Below are 7,218 nucleotides of genomic sequence, written 5' to 3' on the forward strand. Positions count from 1 at the left end.
TACAGCTGGATCTCATGTAGGCATTTCCTCAACTAAAGCTCCTTTCTCTGTGATAACTCCAGCTGTGTCAAGTTGACACAAAATTAGCCAGTACACAGGGAATTGTCACAAACTGAATAAAGTAAAACCAAGCTCCAACTCCTCTGTAAAATCTTAGTTTCCAGTGTCTGGGATCTACTCATGATCTTTTGGCCTTCTCTAATGGGCTTGGGTCACTTCTTCAGCTCTGCCCTCTGCTGTGCACATAGCTTGTCTTCTAGGCTCCAACTGTCTCCACTCCACTGCTGCTGCTGCTGTCCTTGGTGGTCATCCCATTGTACTGTCATCTCCAAAACTGCTTTAGTCCCTTCATGTAACTGGGCTGCACTTTCACTAGTAGCCTCTCCTTGGCTCTCTTCATGGTGCCAAGCCTCAACTACTCTGCATGGCCCTTTCAATACTAGGCCTTGAACTGCCACTTTATCATCGTTATCAATAGCCTCTCCTGGCCTCTCCCAGTGTCTCAACTGCTCTCCATAGCCCCTTCATGTCTTCAAAACCAGTACCACCTGGTGCCTTTTGCTCTGCCTAATTCAGTTGCCAGTATGAGGTTCAGCTTTGGCTGCCTTTGAAATACAGACCCGTTTGCTTTCAGAAAACAGTTCCCAGATTTCATCTCAAGGATGCAGATCTCTTCTTAGTCACCACTAATTTCTTAGCTTCAGTCAACCAGCATCGAGTATCCCAGCAAAGCAAAGGTTTCATTTTAGTAGTTCTGGTATCATGTTATATCACATCTGATTCTTCAGACACAGCTAACCAGACCACAGAATCTTAATTCAAAATAACAAATGCCCCAACTTCTAAAGTAGTCTTTAAAACCATCCGCAACTTCACAAGTCAGGCATCAATCTCCACTGATACAAACATTTGCATCTTCCAAACTCCTACTAAAGACTCCATTGAGCTCTCAACACACAATGGCTCTTCTAACCCACAGATCTAAAGTTCTTTCACAATCCTCCCCAAAATATGGTCAGATCTGTGGCAGTAATTCTCCACTCCTGGTACCAACTTGTCTCAGTTAGGGTTACTATTGCTGTGGCAAAACGCCATGAGCAAAACTTAGGGAAGAAAGGTTTCAGTCGCAATTCTGCATAGAAGGTCATCTTAAAAAACAGTGAGGGCAGGAACTCTCACAGGGAAAGAACCTGGAGGCAGCAGCTGTTGCAGAGGCCATGGAGGGATGCTGCTTATGGTCTTGTTCCTCATGGCTTGTTCAGTCTGCTTTCTTTTAGAACTCAGGGCCACCAGCCCAGGGATGGCACCACTCACAGTGGTATGGGCCTTCCTTCATCAACCAATAATTAAGAAAATGCCCTACAGCCAGATCTTACGGAGGGATTTTTTTAAATTGAGGTTTCCCTCTGATGATTCTAGCTGTATCAAATTGACATAAAAACTAGCCAGTCAGATGGTAAGTAGAGCCTGTCCCTAAAATGTGACTCTCTTCAACAGGGCCACAGTGGCTCTGCTCTTGCCATGTTAACAATCTCAAGAATGTCACATTGTATGGGAGGTCAGACATGATGGCAATTTTCTGCCCTTCAGAGTAGACCTGTATTTAAAAACTGTGGAATCTCTCCAGTCACAGAGGGCCAAGGCCCTCTTTAGACCCATGAACTACAAGAGGCAACTTGGTGACACTGCCCCAAGCTAACTGCTTCAATTTTGGTAAACCATAAATTATTCCTGCCTTGGGCTTGACTTTACAAGCAAAACTGGCCAGAGCTTGTGAGTCTCAGCCCCTCCGTGAGGCTCAGGCTTCTGTCCTCATGCCTCTCGTGTGGTTTCAGTCAGAGGCCTCCAAAATGATGGCTGCCCAGTGAGTTGTCTTATGTTCCATGTGACAATGGGAAGACTACCAGCCTCAGAATCGAGGCAGTGCATGAGTGTGCTGCTTGGAGAAACTCTCCCCAGTGTAACAACAATTTATTGAGAAGGGCTGGGTTGATGCATGGCTTGGGTAGTGTTGCCTGGAACCAAGAGGATGGCTGTGTGGACCTTTCATTTGGTACAAGGGAGAAACGCTGCACTGTAAGACCTTAATCCTGAGTCCACAGCTTACTACTAATAAGGTTGAGAACAAGGCTTGAAACTTCGTTAGGTTACAATCTGTTTGCTTAAAATATAACAGTTTGAGCTAGGTTCTTCTTAATATTCCATCTAGACCAGCATTTTTTAACTTCTTGTACACAAATGTGTACCCACAAAAAAGACTGTGATGTGTGCTACTTAATGGTAAATGCTTTGGGGGAAGGTTAGAATCTCTTTCAGTTCTCACAATAACAACGAGGTTTGGCCAACTCTAACAATCTGTGGCTTTGTTCAGTGTACCCTGAGTTATGAACATTGCTTAGGTCTTGAAGGCAGAGAGCTTCATTCACACTCCATCACTGTAACTGTGTGGTTCTGAGGGTTTTTTTTTTTTTACCTCCTCATTGTCTGGACATTGTGATATCACTGGTGTGTGGTTTTTGTTGTGATAAGTGACTTGCACAGGTGTTGGCACATAAAAATGTTTAATAAATGATGTCTTGTATGCTGTAATCTCTGCAGGCTTAATAAAGACATTTGAGTCTATTAATCAACTAACTAATGAGCAAACATGGCTGTCATTTGTTGATGGGTTATTCTACAAGAGAATGAAGTAACAAGTTTGTGATGTTGGAAAAATATATTTATAAACTCTGCGGGCTCTCAGTTTCTTCATGTGTATGGATTATATTCTTAGACCTCTCTATGAGTCTATAACTCTTGTCTGGCTCATAAACTGGGTCTGGATGTAATTCTAAAATAATTCAAAGAGATAAACTCCAAAATGAAGTTTTAAGTAATAACAGCATAGTCTAATACATTTAAGTCTAACAGTTTTGAGGATCATCCTTATTTAAATGTGTAATTCAAGTTATCTTATTTTAATAATGTGTGATAAATGCCTACCTTGCTACATTCCAGTGTGATGGATAAATTTCTAGCCATGCCATAGGAAAGGATAACAGGAAGAGATGGAGACAGGATGGGGTGGAAGGCCAGGACTAGAGCAAAGGTGATCATGCAAGGCCTGCACTATCTGCCTGGGCAAAGCTTCGCTTGTGTGATGGGCCTTTGACTTCAGATCTGGACATAATATTGACAATTAATTCTGAAAGCGTCTTAGAAGTGTTGTAATTGAATTCTGTTTTCCACGTACCCCAGGCATGTTCTGTTGAAAACACTCCTGTGACTGACTTTTCTGTGAAAAGGAAGTTACTCTGTAGTTCTAAATCGATATTAGATTTTCTTAGAGGAAAATTCAAGCCTAGATCTTTTGTTGGAGAGGAAAAGTGTTGTCAACCAACCCTGCTGAGATCCCGGTGTGGGAAATCTTGCCTGGCTCCCTGGGCTCTCTGGGGGAGAGTAGACAGAGATGAAGACTAGATACATGTTCCAGACCTAGATTTCGAATGGGCTTTTGTCCAGACTTGGCCCAATTTATCCACAGAGAGAAAACACTGACCCAGGCTGAGTGTGGACTCAAGTCCAACTTGCTTCAGGCATGCTGTCTCCTACCAGGCATACCAGGGTCCTCTTCCCAAGATACTTGCTGTGCAAGGCCAAGAGAGGCCAAGAGAGAGGGAGCCCAGCTCTTTCTACGTCCACTGCCTAGCTTCATCTTCTCTTCCCACTCTTACATTTGGGACTGTGCAGAGGAAGGAGAGAAGCCTGGTGAAGGAAAGGAGAAGTAATGGGCCACTCATGAAGATGCAAGACTTGCAGATGGCCAGGAGATTCCAGGATGGAGTCATTTGGGGGAGGGGTGAACTTGGTAATAAAGGAAAGGAAAAGGAGGGGATCGATGGAAGCCTCATAAAATGAATTAAAAAGATAGAGAGATGGAAGAATCCCAGGATGGAGTGTGAGCAGAAGAGAAACACTATGGAAGTTGCATCCAGTTCTGAGCTCTTTCAGGCGGGACCTGGATCTCAGATTCAAACCTTCTTGATGTTTCTTCTTTACAGACATCCGGAATCAGGTATGAGGATTTTGGCATGATGGGAAAACCCCAGGTGACTCCTCTGAGGAGACTGTGTTTATGGGACAGCTATAACAAGGATGGTAAAGATGGTGGTACCTGAGAGGGCGGGTGTAGAGGAGGAATGATCAAAACTGTTCAGTTCTGAAGTCAAGAGGTAAATGTGAAGATTTCATAATGAATGGGGAAGCTAGGATGATGGATTCCAGAGCACAGTGTGTCTCTGGTAAAGCACCAAGACAGGGCCTCAGCTGATTCACCATCTGATCATGGCCTCCAGTTGGAGTAGTTTTATGAAAGGACGGAAGGGGCTAGAGAGATGGCTCAGCAATTAAGAATACTGGCTGCTCTTCCTAGAGGTTCTGAGCAACCACATGATGGCTCACAACCATCTATAATGGGATCTGATCCCCTCTTCTGACATTAAGGTGTACATGCAGGTAGAACACTTATATACATAATATAAACAAATCATTTTTAAAATAGTCTTTAAAAAAAGAAAAAAGAAAGAAAAGATGGAGGTGATCTTTGTATGATACTTGTCTTCGTAGAAGTAGAATGACCAGGTAGAAGAAACAAAGAATTCTAGAGTCAGGTGTTTAAAGGCCTTCCACATTGTCCAAATATCTATGAGAGATAACCAAGAGTGAGAGCCAGCCTACAGGACCAACCAATCATGTTCCACCGTGAGTGTAAACAGCCTGCATCAGCTCCAGAGATGGCATTTCCACAGAAGCTGATTCCTTGCATGTACACTCGCAGGTATGTGCCTAATCATTCAGGGTTATTCGTTCAGTATCTGTCAGTGTTCAGACTAGATGTCTGTTGAAGAGCATCTTCTGTGTGATGTGGGTGGTCAGTAAGTCTTTTGTTACCTGACTGTAGGTTCCACACCCGTCAGTTATGTAGAAAGTAACTCATCTCATTGTGACATTGGCTCATCTAAAATAAGTAGGACTGGGGCTGTAGCTCTGAGGTAGAACATATGCTTAGAATGTGGGAAGAACGAGGCCCAAATCCCAACATCCAAATAGACTGACAAAAAGTAAAAGAAGTGTGCAGAGTCAAGAGAAAGCCCGGCAAGGCTCACACTCTGTGCAGCACCCCCTCCTTTCTCTCTTTGGCTGGCTCCTCAGCTTCCTGGGTTGGGGAACTGATGGCCTTGGAGGCCAATTCCACCTCTAATGTTTGATGGCTCAGTACTGCCATCATGAAGACTCAGGATCTGATCACACAACCTGCCTCCGAGTTTCCTGGGCAGCCCTGGCCAGGCTGCAGATACTTGTCACTCTTATTCAGGACCCATTTCTCCTGAATTTCACACTGTTGAGTTATTATTGACTTGAAAACCAAAAGGAAAAATCTTTTGTCATCTAACATTCGACCCTGGGACAGCCCTGTACACTGGGACAGCACCTGTACCTAGTGACAGCCCCTTATACTCTGTGACAGTCTCTGTATAGTGTTATAGCCAATCTCTACCATGACATTCCCTGTATCCTGTGACAGTTCCTGTATACTGTGGCAGCCCCTGTACACTGGGACAGTCCATGTATTCTGTGACAGCTGTTGTACCCTGTGACAGCAGCTGTATACTGTGACAACCTCTGTACACTGTGACAGACCCTGTATAAAGTGACATCCATGGTACCCTGTGACAGTCCCTATATCCTGTGACAGACTATGAACACTGTGCCATCCCCATACACACTGACAGTCACTGTACCCTGTGACATACACTGTATCCTGTGGCAGTCCCTTTACCCTGTGTACTGTGAGAGCCCATGTACACTGTGACAGTCCCTGTACACTGTGACAGTCCCTGTACATTGTGACAGCATGTGTACACTGTGACACCACTTGTACATTGTGACAATCTATGTAAACTGTGGCATCACCTGTACCCTGTGACAGCCCTGTATGCTGTGGCAGCCCCAGTACACTATGACAACCCCTATACACTGTGGCTGTTACAATACACTGTGAAAGCGCCTGTACACTGTGGCAGTCCCTGTACACCATGAAAGGCCCTGTAAACTGTGACAGGCCATGTTCACTGTGACAGTTCCCCTACAATGTGGCAACCATGTGCCCTGTGACAGTCCCTGTACCCTGAGACAGCACCTGTACATTATGACAGCCTCTGCACACTGTGACAGGCACTTTACCCTGTGACAGCCCCTGTACCATGTGACAGTCTCTCTACACTGTGACAGGCACTTTACCCTGTGACAGTCCCTGTACCATGTGACAGTCTCTCTACACTGTGACAGCCACTGTACCCTGTGTCAATCCATGTATCCTGTGATAGCCTGTGTACTCTGTGACAATCCTGCACACTGTGACAGCCCCTGTAAACTGTGACAGTCTCTGTACACTATGACAGCCCTTGTACACTATGACAGTCCCTGTACATAGTGACAGTCTGTGTACACTGTGACAACTCCTGGACACTGTGACAGTCCCTGTACACCATGAAAGTCCCTGTAAACTGTGACAGGCCATGTTCACTGTGACAGTTCCTCTACAATGTGACAGCCCTGTACCCTGTGAGAATCCCTGTACTCTGTGACAGTACCTGTACACTGTGACAGTCTCTGCACACTGTGGCATCACCTATACATTGTGAAATTCCCCATAATAACCTCTGACATCCCCTGTACCCTGTGAGAGTCTCTGTACTCTGTGATACTAGGTGTACACTGTGACAGTCTTTGTTACTCGTGACAGCCTCTGTACACTGTGACAGTCCCTGTACACTGTGGCAGCCTCTGTACACTGTGACAGCCCCAGTACACTGTGACACTCTCTGTACCATGTGGTAGTCTCTGTACCCTCTGACAGACCCTGTATCCTATGGCCATCCCTATACCCTGTGACAGTCCCTATACATGTGATAGTCACTGTAATCTGTGGCAGCCCATGTACTCTATGGAAGTCTCTGTGCCCTGTGACAACTCCTGTATACTGTGACAGCCCATTGTACACAGTGATAGCCCCTGCACACTGTGGCAGCCTGGTTACTCTGTGACAATCTATGCACCCTATGACAGCTTGAATACCCTGTGACAGCCCCTGAACCCTGTGACAGCCCCTGTATGCTGTGATAGCCCCTATACACTGTGACAGCCTCTATACACTGTGATAGCCCCTGTACACTGTGC

This window comes from Mus pahari, chromosome 15 (assembly GCF_900095145.1).
Source record: "Mus pahari chromosome 15, PAHARI_EIJ_v1.1, whole genome shotgun sequence".
Classification (NCBI taxonomy): Eukaryota; Metazoa; Chordata; class Mammalia; order Rodentia; family Muridae; genus Mus; species Mus pahari.